Below are 10,875 nucleotides of genomic sequence, written 5' to 3' on the forward strand. Positions count from 1 at the left end.
GCTACAAAAACTGATCTGTTGGTTTCAGCTTCTGTGGTAAAAATAAAAAAAAAACAGACTTAAACCCATAGAAACGACTGCTACTCGTTATTGGATTTCTCGGATTCTCTTAGAAAAGTTGTTTTCATAAACATACGGTACAGTGGTGCATGTTGCAGGGGTATGGCACAGAGCATGCAAGCAAAACCTATCTCAAAAAATTACATCCAAGTTATCAGCAGGTTGCTGGGGAACCAAGCAAATGTGCAGGAAATATTTTGCTTTTCCAGTGTTTGATTTGGATACAGAATGTATCTGTCAAGCTGTCAGATGAAAGCCGTTACACTGCATTTCCTAATGAAAGACGAGCACCAGCTAACAAGGTGTGTGTTTAGGATCCACAGGGTTCTGTGAACAATATATTTCTGTGTGTGTATGAAGCTCTCCCTGATTGGAAGTGTGTAGGTGTTTTTATAAAGAGCTGTGCCGGAGCTTTATTTTAATATTTATCAGATGTTTAAAGATCTGTTAATCATCACTAATAGAACTGTCATCATTCTGAAAGTTACTGTGAGTTAAAGAACCAATGTGGTGCTGAACTAACTTTGCTTTTACAAAATCTTTACCTTCACACCAGAACAATAAAATAGATTAGACTGTGTTCTAGGCTGTGTCAGGTTTCTATTTCTGTTATGTTTTTCTTTTTAGTATCCAGTTTTGCTTTGCTCCTTGTTTTCTAGTTTTAGTGGGTTAATTCTTAGTTTATTGAGTTCTTTGATTCTTTTCTCAGTTACTGTCTTAGTCTGGGTTCTGTTATATTTTCTTTTTAGTGTTCAGTCTTGCTTTACTCCTTGTTTTCTAGTGTTAGTGGTTTTATTTAGCTGTGTTCTTTGTTTTTTTTCCAGTTACTGTCCTAGTCTGGGTTCTGTTATGTTTTCTTTTGAGTGTTTAGTTTTTTTTTCTCCATGTTTTTGTTTCCTAGTAATTTAACTATAATTTTGTTGTTATTTCCAGTTTTCTGGGTTCCTATTGGTTGCTCTCTGCTGCCCTCTTATGTTCTCCTTCTTCCCTAGCTCTTTCCCTCTCTTGTTCTGTGAACACCTGCTCCCAGTTTCCTCATTAGACCTCTCTTTGTCTCAGTCTCCTTTAAAGCCCTCTCTCTTCAGTTCCTCTTTGCTGGGTCGTCGTCATACATTGTCAAACCTCTTTAGTCTTCCTCCACTTTGTCTCTCTGAGCCCTTTTTGTGATTTTTGATTCCCCTGATGTCTTCTTAGTTTTTTGGTAAGTTTAGACTTGTGTTTTTTTTTCTTTTCTTTTTTTGATCTGTGGACTGGACTCCAGGGGCCTGTTTCAATAAGGAAGTTCAACCAACTCTGAGTTAAAACTTGAACTCTGAGTTGACTTATCCTGAGATTGGAAACTCTGAGTTTTGGGTTTCAGAACAGCTGAAATGAGTTAGTTCAATCAACTCTAAATTGACTGACTCTGAGTTAAGCGTGTGCACCACAACTATAAAAAGCCATTATCAATGGAGCACAGATATTACGAGTCACCATGGCAACAGCGTCAGACAAAAAAATATGTGTACACATTTCTCACCAGCAGAACTGGATGTGTTTATGCAAGCATATGCAGAATTTGAACATGTATTTAAAAAAAAAAGCAACACGGCTGCAGCGGCGAAGGAGAGAGAGTTAGCTTGGGTGAAAATAGCTGCTCGAGTCAATGCTTAAGTTTACATTTTAATTACTTTTATACAGTGTTGGGTGTAATGAATTAAGTTACATAAGTCATATAAATACTGTAATTAAATTAAAGACTATAAAACAATAGTGGATTTAATATCAAAATTTAAAAGGTATATTTTGATTTGAACTTTCTCCCTCTAGTTACACACTTTGGTCAATTTAAGATTAATTCATGCAATTGAATATTGTTTATTTGAAAGCATTAGAAGTGCAGTTTCTTGTCTCTCCTTGTATTGTTCAAGTGGTTGAGGTTGATTTGGGATTTAGAAAGTAATTAATAAGTAAGTAAAACAAATTAGTAAGTAGACCAATACTTTCTAGAGACAGTAATTATTACATTAATCTAATTAGACTTGTTGAAGATAAAATTTGTAGTTAGTAATTAAGAACTATTTTAGAGTAACTTACCCAACTGTTATAATATCAGAGGTGAAACTGGAAGAACAGTATTTTATTAAACCTAATTTAGTTTTCATGGATAGGTGCAATCCTGCAGGCATCAAAAGAACATGGCAGCAGCTGAAAATGAAATATAAAAACATACTTCAAGCAGGTAAGCCTTGAGCACATCATGGGAGTAGAGTAGCTACCTGGCTTTACAAACAGGATCATCGATAAAAGGACATGCCATTTCATTCCCTTTGATGCGCTCTACGTGACTGAAATGTGTGCAATGAATACTGTATGTCCCCAAAGAATCAATGAGGTGTTTAAACACCACTTCCTCTTTAAAAAAGGGGAGGAGACCAAAATAAACTCTGGATTTTCTGAAGAAAACCTGCTCCCCACCAGGTTAGGTTCACAGAGTAAATTCCCATGGTAACTGACTCTGAGTATAAGTTACCTCTCTTTCAGAAACGGGCTTGACTTACTCTGCTTTCTCAGGTTTAACTTACCTCCCTTTCTGAAACAGAAAACCCAGAGTTTCCCTCATTTCAGCGTTAACAAACTCAGAGTTTTCACTTAACCTCCTTTCTGAAACAGGCCCCTGGTTTCATGTTTGTTTGGACTTTGTTGTCCTTTTGCATTTTTGGATAACCTGCCTCTGTTTTCAGTTTTTTATTATTCATCATTAAATCACGTTAAAGATTCACCTCTGCCTTCCTGCCTCTGCCTTTGGTTCCTCAAACCCCAAACAAACCCTGACAGGCAGATACTGTTTCAAACACAAAGAGACTGCTAATAAACCACAAATGAAGAGCATATTGCTTATGGTTTATTTACTCATTTGCTCTGCAATACTTCTGATTTGCCCCTTCTTTTTGTACTCTTTCCACAGCATAGAGAAATTAGCCAATATACTGGATTCTTCTCCCCAGTCCAATGGCATAGGCTTTCTCCGGGAGGCTGAGGAGAATGATCCTGCTATGGTCTGAAGACACTGTGTGGATAATTTCGGGATCATTATTTCCTCTTGCCCACAGAGGGAACAACACAGGGAAAAACACTGTACAAAGATGTACAGCCATGCACACAGTCTCACATCTAATGACAATTTAGAAGTCATTTAACCTAATGATCATCTTTTTGGACTGTTGAAGGAAGCCAAAAGAACCCATGCATGGAAAGGGGGAACATGCAAACTCCATGCGGAAAGACCCATGGATCTGGGGGTGTGGCGGCCTAGTGGTTAGGGCGTTGCCCTTTGAATCCTGAGGTTCTGAGTTCAAGAACAGCCACTCTGGGTCCCTGAGTAAGACCCTTAACCCCACACTGCTCCCCGGGCATGCATAATGGCAGCCCACGGCTCCCCAAGGATGAGTTTAATGCAGAGAGTTAATTTCTTTGCTTTGTACTTGTGACAGTGTAATGACAATAGAAAATTTGGAATAAAGCCTGCAACCTTCTTACTGCAGGGCAACAGCTATACAAACTGGTCCAGCGTGCAGCTCAGTTTTGAAGATGATAATGTGTAAAAACAGTGTGACCTAGAGGGCCAAACATAATTAGAAAAGTAACATTTCAAATATACGTATGCCTTAAAATATCCTTTCTGCAAATCAGCATGTTTCTTTTACATAAATAATTTCATTACCTCCCACCTGGTCTTTAAATAATCACAGCAGGGTACTGAGGCCAATGGTGAGACCCAGGATAACAACGTAAATGCCTGCAGAAATGACTTTGTTAAAAACAACCTGAGTCAAATGAAGTAACTTCAAAAGCTCCACTCAGTCTTTAGCTATTATGTTGGGCAAACATGCGGGAGGTATGGATAAGCAACAACACCTAAAGAGAAACAAAGGCATGTATAGTACAGTGAGCTGGAAACAGATTGTCACATTAAGACAACATATGGGCTTCTTTTTATTTTCCCTTAGTTCAGAGGGAAGAAAGCAATTTTCTGTGAAATTCTTATATTTACAGTGATTGCTTTTACCCCTTTCACCCTTTTCAGAAGGTGGGTTTTGTGTGATCAACAATTTTCCCAAAATGTGGGAAAAAGTTCACAATTTCTTTTGAAAAAGAGTAATGGATGGAGAGTGATAATAAATGCAGCAACCACAAAGCAAGTGGAAAGTCTAAGCAATGGAAAACTTTCTGAGAGTATAAAATCGTTAGGACTACGGAAGAATAGGTGGACAAATAAGGAAGAGAGAAACAATTTCAGAAAGCCATTGTGTGTGATAAAAAGAGAGTTTTGGAACTTGTCAAATCTGTACACAATGGCCACGGAATAAGGCTTTCATTGTGTTGAACAATGTATGTGGTGTATAGTAGAAACGCCTGCAGAAATGTAAAAGTGAATTGTTTATTGACTTATCCACAAACATGACTCAGTAAATGAATATGCTAAATATGCAAATATGTTATCTGATTTTGCATTAGAATTTAAAAGTTGGTTCCAAATAATCCAGACATTAAAATATCAACCAAATACTACCAAAATGATAAGAAATCCAAATAGGTAAATCTGCCTCACACAATAATTGGTGTTTGATTGAAATACTGATATTTTGGAGAATGTTATGCCAAATTACAATTATGCTTAAAACTGACCTTGTTTCTCTCCTCTTGTAAGTTCTACCACCTGTTTTATTTTGAGTTAACATAAAATAAAATAAAAAAACTTTTTCAGATTGCTGATTTATAAGTTAGTGGTTTATGCACTGACAATCATTTCTCATTTTTTTAATACACCATTGTTTAGTTAGATATTGTCAGACCTCTGGTGGCTTAAATGCTTTTTTACAGTGGGTACAGGAAGTATTCAGACCCATTTAAAATTTTCACTCTTTGTTTCATTGCAGCCATTTGCTAAAATCGAAAATAAGTTCTTTTTTTTATGTACACTCAGCACCCCATCTCACAGAAAAAAAGACATGTAGAATTTTTTTGTAAATTTATTAAAAAAGAAAAACTGAAGTATCAAGTGGTCAGAAGTATTTAGACCCTTTGCTGTGACTCTCATATTTTACTCACATGCTGCCCATTTCTTCTGATTCTCCTTCCAATGGTTTTATTCCTTCATTGGAGTCCAGCTGTGTTTAATTAAACTGATTGGACTTGATTAGGAAAGGCACACACTTGTCTATATTAGACCTTATTGCTCACAGTGCATGTCAGAGCATGCAAGAATCACGAGGTCGAAGGAACTGCCCAAGGAGCTCAGAGACAGAATTGTGGCAAGGCATAGATCTGGCCAAGGTTACAAAAGAATTGCTGCCACTAAGAGCACTGTGGTCACCATCATCCTTAAATGGAAGAATTCTGGAACGACCAGAACTCTTCCTAGACCTGGCCATCCAGCCAAACTGAACTAATGTGGGAGAAGAGCCTTGGTGAGAGAGGTAAAGAAGAACCCAAAGATCACTACGGCTGAGCTCCAGAGATGCATTAGGGAGATGGGAGAAAGTTCCACAAAGTCAACTATCACTGCAGCCCTTCACCAGTTGGGGTTTTATGGTAGAATGGCCTGAATGAAGCCTATTCTCAGTGCAAGACATATGAAAGCCTGCATAGAGTTTGCTAAAAAACACATGAAGGACTCCCAGACTATAAGAAAGAAGATTCTCTGGTCTGATGAGACCAAGATTGAACTTTTTGGCATTCATTCTAAGCAGTATGTGTGGAGAAAATCAGGCACTGCTCGTCACCTGCGCAAAAAATCCCAATAGCGAAACATTGTGGTGGCAGCACCATGCTGTGGGGGTGTTTTTCAGCTGCAGGAACTGGACGACTGGAAGAAAACCTCTTCCAGAGTGCTCAGGACCTCAGACTAGGCCAAAGGTTCACCTTCCAACAAGACAATGATCCTAAGCTCACTTGACTGGTCCAGCCTGAGCCCTGACCTAAACCCAATTGAGCATCTCTGGAGAGACCTGAAAATGGCTCTCCACCAAATTTCACCATCCAACCTGACAAAACTGGAGAGGATTTACAAGGAAGAATGGCAGAGGATCCCCAAATCCAGGTGTGAAAAACATGTTGCCATGACTCCAAGACTCATGGCCGTACTAGCTCAAAAGGGTGCTTCTACTCACTACTGAGCAAAGGGTCTGAATTCTTATGACAATGTTATATTTGATTTTTTTTCTAACAAATCTGCAAAAAAAATCTTAATTTTCGTTTTTTTTTTCTGTCAAGATGGGGTGCTGAGTGTACATTAATGAGAAATAATATGAAATGTATTGATATTAGCAAATGGCTGCGATGAAACAAAGAGTGAAATATTTAAAGGGGTCTGAATACTTTTCTTACCCACTGTACACTAATCCCATTTTTTACAGCTTCAAATCTGCAACCTTGTGAGTACGGTTAAAAAAAAAAAAGTGGCAAAAGTATATTAATGTATTCTCTGAGATTGCAGGAAATGTCCATTATTTCCAGCTAATATTTTAAAGGTGTTAAGCAGAATGACCAACAGATGTTTTGAGTTGAATGAACGGCTATCAATTACATCATAATTGCACGTTAACAGTATAGCTTATCAAGCAGCAGCTTATAGTTCTTTGAGACTAATTTGTTTGTAAAAATATTTCTACAGATGTTAGATTTTGAAACACCTAGACAGTGCAGCTTGATCACATCTTCAAGCTTACTTTATTGACTGATAATTCATATCTATTCATTAAATGTTGAAGTCCTTTATCTCTATGGTTGACTGTTTCCTCTACATCACAATGTTTTACAGAAAATCCTGATCGTGACTTTATTCTATAACATTATCTTTTTGAAGAAAAAAAACAACAAAAAAACTATGTCTTCTATAAGGCATGAACATTTTGCCCAACATAAGTTCCTAAACAGATTTCAATCAATTGTGCAATCTAACCAATTAGCGTCAAGTGCAATTGACATATAATTTACTAACATACTTTACAATTGAAGTATTCTCAATCTCAACTGATTTGCTGAAGTGCAAGCTGATGTTATTGCACTGAGAAAGAATTAAACCAAGTCATATTGGCTTCTTTTAATTTAGACGGAAACCATTTTTGTTCATGTACTTTTGATCAAAGTGTTTGACTAATGGACTGGGTCAGAGGTTATCCAGGGTGACTTTTAGTTCATCTGTGACTCTAACTGCTTTGAGTGTGAGAGTCTGACCGTGGATGTCATCTGTGTCTCTTTTCTTGCTTCTTACAGTGGGATTGAATCTGAACAGAATATACAATGCTTTTCATAAGGAGAGATTTAAGACAGTAAGTTCATTTAAGGATGTTTAATATTTTGGACCTTCTTACGTGATGATTTTGTCATGATCTTGGTGCTAATGATTGGCTTGATTACTCATTTCATTTACCTGCCTAGCTCCATCCATTTTCTCATTACTGTTCATCTGATGCACCTGCTCTTGCCTCTATTTATCCAGCCCTCTAACCAGTCACCAGTGGAACATTATTCTCAAGCCTGTGGTGAAAGTTTCTCTTTCATACCTAAGGGCTACTGATTGCCTGATCCTTGCCGCGTCTTGTTGGCAGCCAACCGACTTAAATCAACCTCGCCCTCTGGGCACGGACTAACCTATAAGACCAGATCCATCACTTTGAATAAATGCTTTTTGAAATATCAGACTGTCTGCTTTGAAAACTGGGTGTTTCTGTTCTGAACCCTGACAGACTCAGTAATTCTAACAGTGGTAAGTATCCAAGAGTAACAGTAATAAATCTAACTTCAAAGTTGTGTATTTTTCTGCATGAAGATTAAAAGAAGAAATTCACTACAACTTATTTAAGCAATTTTGTTGCACATTATTGCATGAAAAAGCAACAAGATGTTTTTGGGAGAAGAAATTCAGATTTCCAGAAGATCAAACATGATTCTATGAAACACAGGGTTGTTAACAGCATGAAGTTATCAAATAAGTCAGTGAGACAAAGTAGTAAAAAAAAAAAAAAAAAAAAAAGAGAGAACAGAACAAGGAACATTGTTTGGCATAACAAAAAAAAAACTGATTTATTGAAGTAGACATCTTCCTCAAAGCAAGAAAATCCTGGATTTATCTGTTTGTAGTTTTATCTTTAAAAAGTGGCTCCGCTCTCCGGTAATAGTAGAATCTTAATATGACAGAACTACTGAAACATGGTGTTGTGTGTGTCTGAGCAGTGACTATTCAATCTTTTTAAAATGCCATATGAGAGCCGATAATCCCAATTATCCTTGTGATATGAGTAAGATATCCCTTTCAAACAGGGTACAGAGACTAGATAGCAGTGAATGTAACAGATATTTATACATTTGAATAGAAAATGTTTTCCTTTTTATTGCTTCTCTGCAGAACAAAAGAAATGGCATCCATCCACTTGCCTCCAGTTGTGAGGAGGAGTTTATCTGGGCACATACATCGCATTGTCTTAGAGATGACAAAGCCACAAAGACAACAACTTCATTTCAGTTTGAAAAGCTTAACATTTCTGCTCATCTTAAATCCCTACACTTTTTTTAGACACTAGTGGGTGTGCTTATCTTTTTTTTTTTTTTTTACTCTCTCATACTTAAATAGACTTTACCGGGACGATAAGATGTGTAGTAAATTTGCTGGTTTGTACTTTTGTTTAGTCATTAGGCGAGTTTATCTTACTGTTACACAACACTCCGGAATTCAATGAGCCATGTTGTTCTTTTAATGTGAAAGCGCCTTAAACAAAACACAAACTAGGATACTAGAATTTCTTTACTTATGCTTAACGCACTCCTTCCTCGAATTTCTCCAGGCTTCTTGCTTGAATGTGGAACTCATGGGAATGCTTTTTAGTGAAGTGAGGCAGAACTAACGCAAAGGATGAGAAATTCAGGCTCAAACTGTTAGATAATGTACAGAACTGTGTACAAAACCTGACTCCACGTGCAACCCCTTCAGTTGTTGTTTTTAAATGTATTTTTATTTTTGAATGTCCTTTTGATGGTTTGAATAACATATTGTGAGGTGGACAAAACGTGCTTAAAATCATACAGTACACAAAGTGACACAATGACAAAAATGAAACATATAATTTTTCATTTGAAACTTGTATTAGAAAATTATGCAAAGTAAAAGCTTCAAAAAAGTTGTATTATTCTGTACCTGTTTGTTTTTGTATACATTCCAACACCAACCAAATACCTTTTATTCCGAGCCAGTCTAGGTTATAACTACCTTTCTTAAAATAGTTAAAAAGCCATAATAAATGAAGGACTGAAAACAGATTAAAATATAGTGTCAGCATCCATACATTGGAAAGCATCGTGTATAAGAATTAGAAAAAAAATGGACTACTGAATTAATAGAATAGCCTTTATTATCACCCAGTAAGGACCAGTAAAGCAGTGAGTAATTAATTACAACTTTTCTGCAAGTTAATTCAACATCAGCATAGCTACTGGCAAAAGAAAAAAAAACAATTTAGAATGGTCGTTTGGTTCATGCTTCCTTAAAGCTGAACATCATTTAGATTCAGCAGACTTCTTTGATTAAGTCTTGTGTCTCCAGCTTTACAAATTAACCCCCAGCATCTAGAATGTAAATGGATCTGTTTTATAGAATAACACTGAACTTAATAAAAGCTAACTATATCTTCTAAGCCACTTTGTTGGAAATGTAACTTTAATTTTCTTCCTTTATGCTTACATTTACATTTTCAAATACATTGACACTCCCTTGATACAGCTGTCCTATATGAAGATACTGCATTTAGAAGTTGTTTCCTAGATGAACATTCTTAATTTAATTTGTACATGTAATCCAACATGTACAGTATTAAAAAAAAAGCCCTTTTAAAAAATATATATCTTTTCAACTAGGATCTGCAATTGTAACTTAGACTGAATGTTTGGCTGTGACACCACCCTGGAGAGAAATACCAGCTGTGCTGCTGCCATTGACACATTTGTTTATAGATGTTAGAGATCGGCCTGTTTTTCAGTATAGTCTTGTTTCTCTGATTGTGACCGGCTGGATGTGCTCTCTTCATCCTCTGACATGGGAACTGGCTCGGAGCTTGTCTTCTTAGCTCTGTGTTTCCTGGACGGGGCCCCCTTTTACAGTTGCCTTTTGTATCTTTGCTTCTTTCTGTATGTACTGTAATTTCCCTCTGGGATTATTAATATGTGTGTGATATGTGTACTGCTTTCTCCTTGAGACCCAGTTGGCCTCGGCAGATGGCCGCTCACACTGAGCTTGGTTCTGCTAGAGGTTTCTTTCTGTTAAAAGGGAGTTTTTGCTCTCGCTTCAAACATGCTCAGTGTGAGGGATTGCCTTCGAGTAAATGAGTCGATGCAATCAACTCGTTTTCCTTAGATAGAAAACTTTGAATCAATTTGACTGTATGATCTAGTGAACTGTAAAGTGCCTTGAGATTACATGTGTTGTGAATTGGCGCTATAGAAATAAACTGAATTGAATTGAAATTGAATATCAAATACTACAACAAGTGTGTCCATCTTTGCGAGGTAAATAGAAATGTCACAATTTCTTTAACACAGAAATATTTTGTAAAAAAAAAATGCCACAATGGTTACTCCCCAGCAGATTTTGCACACTTAGCTTATCTGTTGCCTTTGAGGAAACAGCTTACATAGGAAATTTGGGGACTCCTTAAGAACACTGAGTTACTGTACATCAGAGAAGAGAGGGCTTCCTAAATATGTTATATTTAGTGAGGAACAGGAAGTTTTTTTAGGTTAAAAAACCTGGCCTTATTCCGAAGTTCCCACCGCAGATACTCA

Source organism: Cyprinodon tularosa, unplaced genomic scaffold (assembly GCF_016077235.1).
Source record: "Cyprinodon tularosa strain WSP-4 unplaced genomic scaffold, ASM1607723v1 ctg205, whole genome shotgun sequence".
Classification (NCBI taxonomy): Eukaryota; Metazoa; Chordata; class Actinopteri; order Cyprinodontiformes; family Cyprinodontidae; genus Cyprinodon; species Cyprinodon tularosa.